Source organism: Eretmochelys imbricata, chromosome 8, assembly GCF_965152235.1.
Source record: "Eretmochelys imbricata isolate rEreImb1 chromosome 8, rEreImb1.hap1, whole genome shotgun sequence".
Taxonomy (NCBI): domain Eukaryota; kingdom Metazoa; phylum Chordata; order Testudines; family Cheloniidae; genus Eretmochelys; species Eretmochelys imbricata.
The window spans coordinates 41,319,433-41,331,541 of record NC_135579.1 but is presented as its reverse complement, the minus strand read 5'-3'; the positions used below and the strand labels follow the sequence as shown (position 1 = coordinate 41,331,541).

The window sequence follows — 12,109 nt, the reverse complement described above, 5'->3', positions numbered from 1 at the left end:
GTTGCAAAGTTTCCACCTTGCTTTTAAGACTGGTAGCCTTCTCCCATAAACCTGACACACCCTCATACGGAGCCTGCAACAAAACAGCCTTTTTCTTATCCTGGGAGCACTTGGACGCCAGGGAAGCTTCCACCCACCCCTGGATGGCTAGCCAATCCTGACAATCCTGGGGTGGGGGGTACATAAGAACCCCCACCCCATTTCCCTACCAGTTTATTAATAAACTCCTGGGAGCACTTGGATGCCAGGGAAGCTTCCACTCACCCCTGGATGGCTGGCCAATCCTGACAATCCCTGGGGGTGGGGGGAAGGACCCCCCCCCATTTCCCCACCAGTTTACTAACAAACTGCTTAACTGGGATTGCAGTAAAGGGCCCGTTCAACTTACTCATTGAATCCATGGCGAAATGTGGTGATCAGGCACGACGCACCCCTGGGATCCTGTTTGTGATGCCAGATGTTAGAATGAGCAGGAGGACCAAGAGGCAGATTGAGTAAATGGGCTTCTTTATTGCGGTACTTGTTCTCCTCAACCCAATTGTCGAGTAAGCTCCGAAGTTAATCACATCACACTCCTTTATCTAAGTTAATATGTAAACACCAGGGTGGATTTGATTTAAACCAAATTGATTTAAAATATGATTTAAACCAAACTGGTTTAAATCTTTAAATCATGATTGAAACCAATTTGGTTTAAATCATGATATAAACCACTAGTCAGAAAGACTTGATTTAATCATGGATTTCGACATAAAAGTGCATTCTTGTTGGTTGTTATAACTTTAATGCACATTCCTCACAACTCAGAGACAGATGTAGGTTTCATTTTAAGAAGGTACACACTATACATTTTTTAAGTAATTTATTTTGAAAACTTTTCAGATTAGTTTTACATCTATATCAGAAAATGAATGATTGTTTTGTTATTTCATTTACCAAAGGTAATTGAAGCACATATTTATGAAGTCACTGGGAGGTGAACTATCTCCAATTCAACAGGTTAATCATTAGTATTTGGAGGATTTTCTTGTCATGCTGTATTAGGAGGAGAAATCACCGGACAGACATTTAAATTGTTTTATTTAACTAAAACAACAATGTTATGTATTCTGGATTTTTTTCTTCAACAGCAAACATATAATATTTAACAAAACAAGCATATACATTTTTGAATTTAGTTAAACATTCAAGTTTTTTAAAATCAGGTTTGTTTTTGTTAAAATTATTTTTAACTAAAATAGTTAAATGAAATATTAAAAAAAAATTAAATTGACTATGTCAGCCAGGTCAACATGTGAAACTTAAAATATTGGCTTCTGCAGTTAACTCAATTGTTTTCACCTTCATTTTCCTGTTTGTTCATAATCTGGAAAAGAAAAACAAGCTTTCCTGCTTTTTCAGGTCCCAAACGATTTCTCAATTTGGAATGAATTAGTCCAAAGGAAGAAAATATTCTTTCTACACCAGCAGAAGAAGCTACTGCTGTTAAAAGTGAGATCATCACTTCAACAGTCTCTGAATTCAAGCGCTTAAGTGACTTCCACCAGTTCACTGATCTGACTTTCTTTAAAATATCATCAGCAAACATATATTTCTTGAATGGTTCACCCTGAGCTCTGAAGTTTATTATAGTTGGCATTATGGAGGGATGATTGCTGGATGTCCATGTCCTAGTTAACTCCTCTTCTTCAGCAGTTAAGGTTTGACCCTGGTACCAAGTATTGAGAATATTTGCAAGAAAATGAGCTGGAGATAGTGCTTGTCCCATTCATTTTTTTTAATGCTTGTAATTTAACACTGTCTTTGCATATTTCTCTTTTTAAGATCTCACTCAGTTCCTTCCAAATGTCAACAGTGTCAGCAATAATACAGTGATTTCCCTGCATTTTGTTCAAGGCTACAGAAATAGGCTTCAGGGTACTCAGCATGGGTTCAACATTTCTCTTATGCCCAATGGTGAGAACTTTGGCTGTGACAGTGCCATCTATTTTTTCACAATTTTTTTCACAAACTGTCATCAGATTAGGTGAGTTCTGGATACAGTGCTCAAAGCAGTCCACTCCTGAGTTCCATCGCACGTCTTGTGGGAGAGTTAGCTTGGTTCCTCCCACTTTTTTCAGAGCAGCTGCTGCAAAGTGGTTGTTACGGAAGTATTTTGCAATTTCAACATCAGCCTTTATTTCTGGAACACTGAAGTCTTTGGCTAGGAGGTGCATCAAATGAACGCTGCTCATATGTTATTGGCTTGGGACTCTTTTCTAAATTTCTTCTCATCTTGGATACATTTGCAGCATTGTCTGTGACCAAGCTGTGTACTAGACATTTGAATTTTTTTTTCCACAGTTTCTTATAGCTTTTGCTGCTTCTTCTTGTAAGTATTCTGCTGCATGTGCATTTCCTGATGTATCAGTTGTTTCTGCAAGGAAGACATTCCCTTCTTCTGTTGTCACACCAGCACATACAACAAGATCATTGTGGACATTGCTCCACCCATCAAGACTAAGGTTAACAATTTCACCCTCTAGACCTTTTGCACACTGTTCAAGTTCTCTTTCATACACTTTATCCGGGAATTTGCCTGCGACATCTGCTCTGTGGACTGTATCCTGGTCTTAATGACTGAACCATGTTAATGAAGTATGGGTTCAACGCCTCAATCATACGGAAAGGAGAGTTTATTGCATAAACAAACTGGGCAATTTTTTCATCAATTACCTCTTTTTGTAATCTGCTGGTTCTTATCGCAAACTTATCTATGGTTGTTTCTGGATGATGGAGATTTTTTTTTCTTTTTGCTACTGGTGATATACTGTGGCTATGTGACATACATGATATGACTGAAGCACTATCATTGGCAGATAACTCTGAAACTATAGAAAATGATGGTGATCTTGAAGGTGGATAGTCTTCAGAATCCTGTATGTTGAGGATGGATTCTCCTAAACAAAATAAGTCAATGCAATTATTTAATTATTATTACCATACTGCTCATTTAGTATTACTCATTGCATTGACTGACACTCAGTACTACTTTAAAGGTGAAATTGTAAAAGGAAGATCTGCCTATCACAACTGCATCTAAAATGATATATATATAGCTATTAATATTCTTTATATGGGTGTTTATATTATCAAATAAGGGTTTTGTGGATGTTGTAAAAAATCGGATTTTTTGTACCATAGAGTAACAACTATATTTTTTGCTCAAACATGAGAATTCAAGACTAGTCCAGAAGGAAGACAGGCAGTCCTTAAGAAAGAAGTATGAAATAAAAAAGTTTACCAACCTGAAGATCCTGCATGTTCAGTCATGTTCCTCTCATCATCTTCAACGCAGCTTCCTCCTGAGAAGGAACACTTTCCATGATGTTATTTCATTCAGGCAACCAGGCCTTGCATTTCTTTGTTGCACTGTTTGCATTTTGCATGGATGCCTGTCTTTCCCAAGAGTAGAGAAATTTCATTAAAATATTCCCAAACTAGGTCTCTTTTACGGCCTGCTGCCATTATAGGTTTTCCCTTCTAGTGAGAGAATGGTATGGTAGATCTCACATCAATGAAGACTACACTCAGAAAGACCTCAAGACTTCTAGAATATGCTGCTCAAACAGTTTCACTTTTGTTTCTACTGCCTGTCCCTCCCTTCTCACATTTATCTCCAGACTACTTCTCCTTGTCCAGATCTATTCCAAAATCTTCTGTTCATTGAACTTTTTGAAACTTTGCACTTTTAGAGAGAGGTAAGGGATTGACTCTGTGTACACAAATTTGCAGAGGGACAACAGGGTTGAGGTCTGTTATTTCTCACTTCTATTTACTTATTTATTTAAAAACATTTTTGCTGTTAACAAGCATGTTATCTCTGGAGATACAAATCCACAGTTTGAGAACTGCAAAACTAAGCATCTCTGATGGTATCTTCTAGACTGAGCACTAAGTCTCATTGGGTAGATAGAAAGATTAACCTAAATAATCTATACAGAAGCCCCTGGAACCCCATAAAATTGGGTCCCTAATCCATGAACTATTAGAACTCATTTACAAAACTTTTCATAAACATTACATGAACATATTGTCACATACTATAAAATTAGAATTTATAATCCCTATTCCATGATGAGATATCTTTGAGCTATAATATATCTATCTTTAGATAGGTTTTTTCCTCAAAAAGCATTTTATCAAAAAAATCCTATTTAAATTTAAAAAATCCGATATTTTACAACATCCACAAAACCCTTATTTGATAATATAAACACCCATATAAAGAATATTAATAGCTATATACTGAATATAATTATACCAGCCCCTGTTTACTGTTTATAGCATTAAGCATATTATACAGACATTTTTACCTTGAAGATAGATTTCTTTGCAGTAAATGTAGTCACAAGTTCCCTTAATCTGCAGTTCACAGGGGAGGGAGGAAGGCGTGCCATGCCCTGAGCTCGTTTATGTAGCTGGGGGCGGGGAGGGGGGGAATAACACTTCTTCACACAAAGGGTATTCTTCAGACAACCATATTCCTTATGCAGCTGCAATGCTTATCTATCCTTAACAAGCAGAAGGGAAGGGAAAAGGATGGCAACTTTATCTATCAAGTGAAGAAACAGTGCTTGCTTGTGCCTCACTCCCTATTACCATGATAGTGGTTACCCCTGTCTTTACTTAACCCTTACGTACCCCAACAATTATATGATTTTATTAAATTCTGTATACGTGGTGGGAAGGGAACAGATTAACCATCACACAATAGTGAAATATAAGGAGGAAACCTCAAGAGGCGTGAGACAGTGTTCTAAAAATAAAAGCAAAGTTTGGGTTCCAATACCAAAATATTCCTCCAGCTAAATGTTGATTTCACTGCCTTGTGTAAGTAACTAAACAAACACCTGCCTCCTTATACAGTCTGCAATAACTTGTGGGTTTCACTGACTTGGTGATGTAATTCCAATATTGCTGCTAACTTGCTATTTCATCTCATTTTTGACCTCCAGCAGATATATGAACTGTGCTATTAGTCAGTCAGTGGTGTTAAAGCAGACCAGCCAAAGTGATCTGGATTCTGGAGTTTATTTTGGTTTCTTCACTACATTTAACAAAATGTGTAAGAAGGATATTGAGTCTCTTTCCTTCACTAAGCCACTCAGACCCAAACCAGGCTCTGGCCTGTATTAGCTGACACATCTAGGAGCCCAATTAGCTTGCTGTTAATTATCCTTTTGGTTCTCACAGCTCCTCGAGTAGCCTCCCTCAGCTCTGTCACACCCCAGCTCCCCTTAGACCCCATCACTCCCATGCACCCCTCCCACCAAGCACCACAGCTTGTCCCTTCCCTCCCCCGTCTCCCCTATGGACTCATTTCTTCCATTGTCTCCCTGCTCTGAGAGAGTTGTTGCTCTTCCTCCGCCCCCGTCTTTCTCAGATAGAGTCAATGATGCCCTGCCCTGCCCGCTTTGTACTGCTGGGCTCTGGTCCCCAGACCCTGCCTTAATCTGTGCTGGCCCAGCTCCACTGGGAAATCACAATGCTTTGGTTTCCAACTGGGTGGCACTTTGCAGCTCCAGGCCCTGAGGCTGTGTCTGCCCTGGGAATTTCCACATTAGTCGGGTGCTACGATGACTGACTCCAGTGCGCTGGAGAGCACCAGTGGCCGCCCGTGATGGGTGAATTGCTGTGACCTCTCCGTGTAGACAAAGCCCAGGTATTGACTGTGCCATGTGAGGATGGAGCTAACCTCAGCCTTGTCTGCATCTGAAACACCCTGTTTGACAGCCCCTGAGCTGCTCTCTGCATGTTTTCACCCATGCTCAGATCAGCCACCGTGTGCCTCACCTGGATGGCGGATCATCTCCTCAGCAGTGAGGGTGAGGCAGTGCAGATGCAGCTTTGGATCAGATGCTGGTTTTCTATACATTAAAATAACAGTAAACCAGACCTAATTTCTCTCTGTTCTGTCCCTAAAGGTTGTTGCTGAAGAAGAAAGTAGAGGTCCACAGCTTGTCTTCCAAGCTCCACCTCAACACAGAAAGCTGCTTTGCAGCCTTACTCTGACTTCCCTTTGAAATAACCGAAGGCTGTACTGACTCTGTCACCACAGCTACAACGCAAGGGATCCGTAGAGCACACAGGAGCACTAGCCACAGCACTTGGCCAGTTACACAAAGGTGGGTATCCGTGCTGGGAACTGAACCCACAGCTCCTAGGAACTAGGGCCGAGTCTGAACTCCAAAGACAGCCTTCCTGCTGCTCTGTGCAGCATCTCTACAGGAGCCAGACCATCCCTGCCTCCATAGTCATCCCAGGAAACCTGCCTTGCACACTGCAAGGCCCTTCTCTCCACCTAGCCAGCAGGGGCGCCATTTCAGGTTTTGGTAGGTGAGGGCAACTTTAATTGTGATTCCAGGGGCTACTTAGGCACTCTAATTCCGATATAAAAGAAAGGAAATTAAATAAATATTAGACCCACTCAGCTCTAATACTAACATATTATGACATCTTGTGGCAAGTCAGTTAAGGGAGACAGGTTAGGCTTAAAATTTTAATGTATGTTCTTACTTTGTTACTAACCCTGTGGAGAGAGCGACCCTGTCAGGACTCCTGGGCTCTATCTCAGCTCTGGGGGGGAGTGCGCTCTAGTGGGTTACAGGGGGGCAACTACATCTGGGTTCTATATAAGAATGGCCATACTGGGTCAGACCAAAGGTCCATCTAGCCTAGTATCCTGTCTGCCAATGCCAGGTCCCCCAGAGGGGATGAACAGAACAAGTAATCATCAAGTGATCCATCCCCTGTCACCCACTCCCAGCTTGTGGCAAACAGAGGCTAGGGCCATGCAGAACATGGTGTTGCATCCCTGCCCACCCTGGCTAATAGCCATTGATGGACCTATCCTCCATGAACTTATCTAGTTCTTTTTTGAACCTTGTTATAGTTTTGGCCTTCACAACATCCCCTGGCAAAGAGTTCCACAGGTTGACTATGAAGAAATACTTACTTTTGTTTGTTTTAAATCTTCTGCCTCTTAATTTCATTGGGTGACCCCTAGTTCTTATGTTATCTGAAGGAATAAATAACATTTCCTTATTAAATTTTCATGATTTTCAACACCTTAGTCATCTCTTTTCCCAAGCTGAAAAGTCCCAGTCTTTTTAGTCTCTCCTCATAGGGAAGGTATGCCATACCCCTAATCATTTCTGTTGCCCTTTCCAAATCTAATTTTTTTTTTTTTTTGAGATGGCGTGACCAAATGCATGCAGTATTCAAGATGTGGGCATACCATGGATTTATATCAAGGCAATATGATATTTTCTGTCTTATCTATCCCTTTCTTAATAATTCCCAATATTCTGTTAGCTTTTTTGATTGCCACTGCACACTGAGCGGATGTTTTCAGAGAACTATCTACAATGACTCCACAATCTCTTTCTTGATGGGTAACAGCTAATTTAGACCCCATCGTTTTGTATTTATAGTTGGGATTATATTTTCCAATGTGCATTACTTTGCATTTATCAACATAGAATTTCATCTGCCATTGTGTAGCCCAGTCACCCAGTTTTGTGAGATCCCTTTGTAACTCTTTGAAGTCAGCTTTGGACTTAACTATCTTGAGTAGTTTTGTATTGCCTGCAAATTTTACCACCTCACTGTTTACCCCCATTTCCAGATCATTTATGAATATGTTGAACAGCACTGGTCCCAGTACAGACTCCTGGGGGATACTACATTTATTCCTATCGTTTGTTTCCTATCTTTTAACTGGAGTGCCTGGCAATGCTTTCAGTATCATCTAACAATCCTTAATTTAATTTAATGACAAGCTTTTGTTATCTTAATTACCCTGCCTCTGTATAAACAAACTCCCTGCCCCAAGGGCAGAAGCTGGGAGCAGCACAGAGCTCACCACATATCAAGCTGCGTTGCAGTTGAGAGCTCCATCTGGGGCTAGGGCATGGGCTGTGAGCAAATGGTGCCTCTTGGAAGCGATGTGGCTAGCATCAGCCATCCAGAGACAATGTGCCAAGAGCAAGTTCAGTGCACACATCTGGCCACACACTACTGCCCTTAGTGTCCAGCTGTGTGTACCATTGTGTAGAGGGGGCTCTTCCCAGGGCATGGCCCCTCTTGCACTCGTGGCCTAGGACTCTGTTTAAAAATGGGAACATTTTATTAAACTTTTCATAGTAATAAAAAACAAGCCCAGCTTGCCCAATGCCCAGTGCTGTGGCACCGCCCAGGAACAGTACACTCTGCCAACCCTACCCCTTTCTCCAGAGCTCTGTCCCTCTGACCCAGCAGTGCCAGCACGGATCCAAACCTTAAAGGGGCAGGGTGCTGGCCCCAGTTGCCCACTGTGCTCTCAGATTCCCATTCCAGTCCCTTGTCTCAACATCCTACCTCATCACTTGGATGTCGTCCCAACATTTCTACTGACAAAATACTACATTGGGGCCATTTTACTGCTCGTTTTTCCACGGAGAGAATGAGGGATTTCTCTGAGCAGCTTCAATGGTTTTGCCCACTGAGAGAGGATGCTTTCACCTAGCTCTGGTCACACCTGTAACGAACAGGTGACAACAAGACAACTGGTAAGACACTGAAGTTTATTTCCCAGCCCGAGTCACCTGTAAATTTCCATAACAATCATTATCAAGCCCATCTTTGGCTGTTTTCACCAGTTCTGGAATTGGTGGGGGAAACATGTAGGTTTTTCTTCCTTTTTACCAATCAAGCAGGGATTTTCTGTGGTGCCTGTGGGTCCAGGATCCAACAGAATGGGCAGTTCTGAGCATTCCCATAGGGCTTCATTTCTTATGAAAGGGCAGTGGCATATCCACGTGACTGGGCATTGGCAAGCTATTTAGAAATACTATCTACTGAATAAACATAATGTTAACAAATGAGCCTAAATTTGAAAAAAAACCAAACCCACTAATCATCCCATAACAAGTTGCTATCACTTCCTTTACCAGTATTACATCAATCTGGGATAAGATACAGTCTGAGGTACAGAAGGCGGTATTGCATATAGCAAGGCAGCCCCAGGCCAATACCTGGTTTTAGATACTGATAACTAAGTAGTTATCCCTTTGTGAGGGGATCTCAGGGGTGCATGCTGGGACTGTGGGACTGCTGTGCCCTGCAGAACTCTCTCCCAGCCTGGGCTGTCTCTCACAATGCCTTGCTAGTGAAGCAGCAAACCCCTCCAGGTGCTGTGATCACTCAGCACAACAGCATGTGGAGCCCCACACCCAGCTAGATAGCATGAATGCTCCCAGAGCCACTCATGAATCATCACATAGGGAACGGCACCAGCCCAATCCCCCGCGCCCCAGCCTTGCACCTCAGGAATATACTGTCTTGCACTGCTCAAGACGAACAGTGCAAATGTATTAATTGATTCACCACTTCATCAATGAAAAGTGGACATACACCAGCCTTGCAAAACCTGAGCAGATTTGCCACACACTTCATACAAACTCACTGGTAAAGATAGACAGTAAAACAAATTTATGGACTACAATATATAGATTTTAAGTGATACTAATTGATAGGCAAAAAGTCAGAGTTAGTTACCAAAAGAAATAAAATATAAGCACGCATTCTAAACTCTCAACCCTATTAGGCTGGGCAACATCTAGATTAAGCAGTTTTTCTCACCCCACTGGATATTGCAGTTCATAGTATACAAATTTCACCCTTGAATTCTGGGCCAGTCCCCTCAGTTGGAGTCTTCAGAGTGTCCTTGTTGCTTGCAGCATAGGTGGGTGAAGGAGAAAGGCCAAGCATGGGCCTCCAATGTTTGGTTTTATACCCTCAGTCCATATGCTTGGAAAACACAAGTCCAGGTATGTCTGGGTGAGCATTGCTGAGTCCCCAGGCAAGGTTGAGCAATTCCCCTGGTGTGGCCTCATGCAGGTGAGTCATTGCATTGTAGCTCCCTTGCTGGACAATGGTTGTTGATGGGTTGTTTCACACCCCACCCGGGTGCTGGTTACTTTCCTTGCTGTTGCCTCTGGGGAGCTAATATCTGGCTGATTCCCCAATTTACAGCATGTTTTAGTGACAACCATAAAACACAATTCTCATAACTTCATATGCATTAACGATATACATATATGGATAGAGAAATGACTTTCAGCAGATCATAACCTTTCTCCTGATACCTTACAAGACATGCTTTATATGTAAGATCATGATTATATATAGATGAGGAATATTGGGTGCTCCCCCAAAATATAGGATGTCACACCCTTTTCATGGACTCACAGGCCTGGTGCTCTCTCAGCTCCATATGTCTCCTGGGAATAACCCCCTTCAGTGTGATGGGCCCTCCATGAGGACTGCACTCGCTCTCTGGGGTTAGGCCCTTTGGCTCTGCTGTCTCCTGGGACCATACCTCTGAGCCTCCAGCATGCCTGTCTCTCTCCATGAGCCCCCTCAGGGAGTCCACTCACAGTGGACCCCGGGGCCTCCATACCCACAGGGAACAATGCCACCCCAATCTCTAGCCTGCAGTGACTCTCAGCCAGTGTAAAACAGAAGGGTTTATTGTATGTCTGAACCCAACACAGGCAGTTCTCTGGGTCCTCAGGCCTAGAAACTCTCAGCGTCATCCATCTAGGTCTGTCCCAGCTCGGGTGGACTCAGGCTGCCCTTTGTCCCAGTCCAGCCACAACCTCCTTTCAGACGACCTCCCTAGATCACCTTCCCAACAGCCCCTCCTTCATCCTTTGTCTTCAATCTGGGCTAACAGATTACCCTTTGTTCCCACTGGCCAGAACCAGCTGGCTCCCCAGACAGGGTGGGCTTCTCGGTCACTGGTTGCCAAGTTTCACAGTGTCCAGGCCATTGTCCGGAGTCCCAGCTGCAAAGCGAGGTTATACCTGGCCCTCTGCAACACCAAATCCTCTCTCCCACCACCTTGTTACACACGCAGCACAAGGGGAAACCAAAACATAGAGTGTTCATGCAAAATACTAAGAAAATTCCCCACTTTGTTACATCCCTAGATGTTCATATGTTAATCTTTTGGGGATTTGTTTTCTCTCTAGCCAAATGGCCTCCAGTGCAGAGATGATTTATTTGCTGTGCACTATCCTATGTGCAAAGGCAGGGTTAGATCACAGGTCAGCAGCAGCTTCTGGTGAAGCAAACAATCCTTTGCTCAAATGAGCTCGAACTAGGAAATCCTGAGGTAACTCTTCTGGCTCCTGGGCTTCTCTTGAGGGCTGCTGACAAAGTTCAGTCATGTCTGTTTCCTGATATAGAACTTTATAGTGTTCCTCAGCTTTGGCAGGCTCAGATGTCTTTCCCGCTCATAGCGGCCCCTGAGGCTCAGCCCTGGGCAAACTGCCCTGATCACAGCTCCTGTTCCCTCTGGTGCAGTGCATATGTAAGCGGGGGAATGGCCCCACTATTGTGGGGAACTTTGTTTGCTTATACACTACCCTGGTGAAGTACACCACCATGGGCAAGCAAAAGGACCACAGAATGATAGAATCATAGAATATCAGGGTTGGAAGGGACCTCAGGAGGTCATCTACTCCAACCCCCTGCTCAAAGCAGAACCAATCCCCAACTAAATCATCCCAGACAGGGCTTTGTCAAGCCTGACCTTAAAAACTTCTAAGGAAGGAGATTCCACCAGCTCCCTAGGTAACGCATTCCAGTGTTTCACCACCCTCCTAGTGAAAAAGTTTTTCCTAATATCCAACCTAAACCTCCCCCACTGCAACTTGAGACCATTACTTCTTGTTCTCTCATCTGTTACTACTGAGAAGAATCTAGAGCCATCCTCTTTGGAACCTCCTTTCAGGTAGTTGAAAGCAGCTATCAAATCCCCCCTCATTCTTCTCTTCTGCAGACTAAACAATCCCAGTTCCCTCAGCCTCTCCTCATAACTCATGTGTTCCAGTCCCCTAATCCTTTTTGTTGCCCTCCGCTGGACTCTTTCCAATTTTTCCACATCCTTCTTGGAGTGTGGGGCCCAAAACTGGACACAGTATTCCAGATGAGGCCTCACCAATGTCGAATAGAGGGGAATGATCACGTCCCTTGATCTGCTGGCAATGCCCCTACTTATACAGCCCAAAATGCCATTGGC

The 12,109-nt window shown here is 43.1% G+C and overlaps 1 long non-coding RNA gene across 1 annotated transcript; it reads right to left on the bottom strand.

The window, feature by feature from the left end:
• Nucleotides 1-845: 845 nt before the first annotated feature.
• On the bottom strand, nucleotides 846-3,555 carry LOC144268820 (uncharacterized). The gene is made up of 2 exons (XR_013346848.1): nucleotides 3,288-3,555; nucleotides 846-2,939 (listed from the first exon to the last, which is right to left on the bottom strand). It is a non-coding gene; the product is annotated as an uncharacterized LOC144268820 (long non-coding RNA).
• Between the last annotated feature and the right edge of the window lie 8,554 nt (nucleotides 3,556-12,109).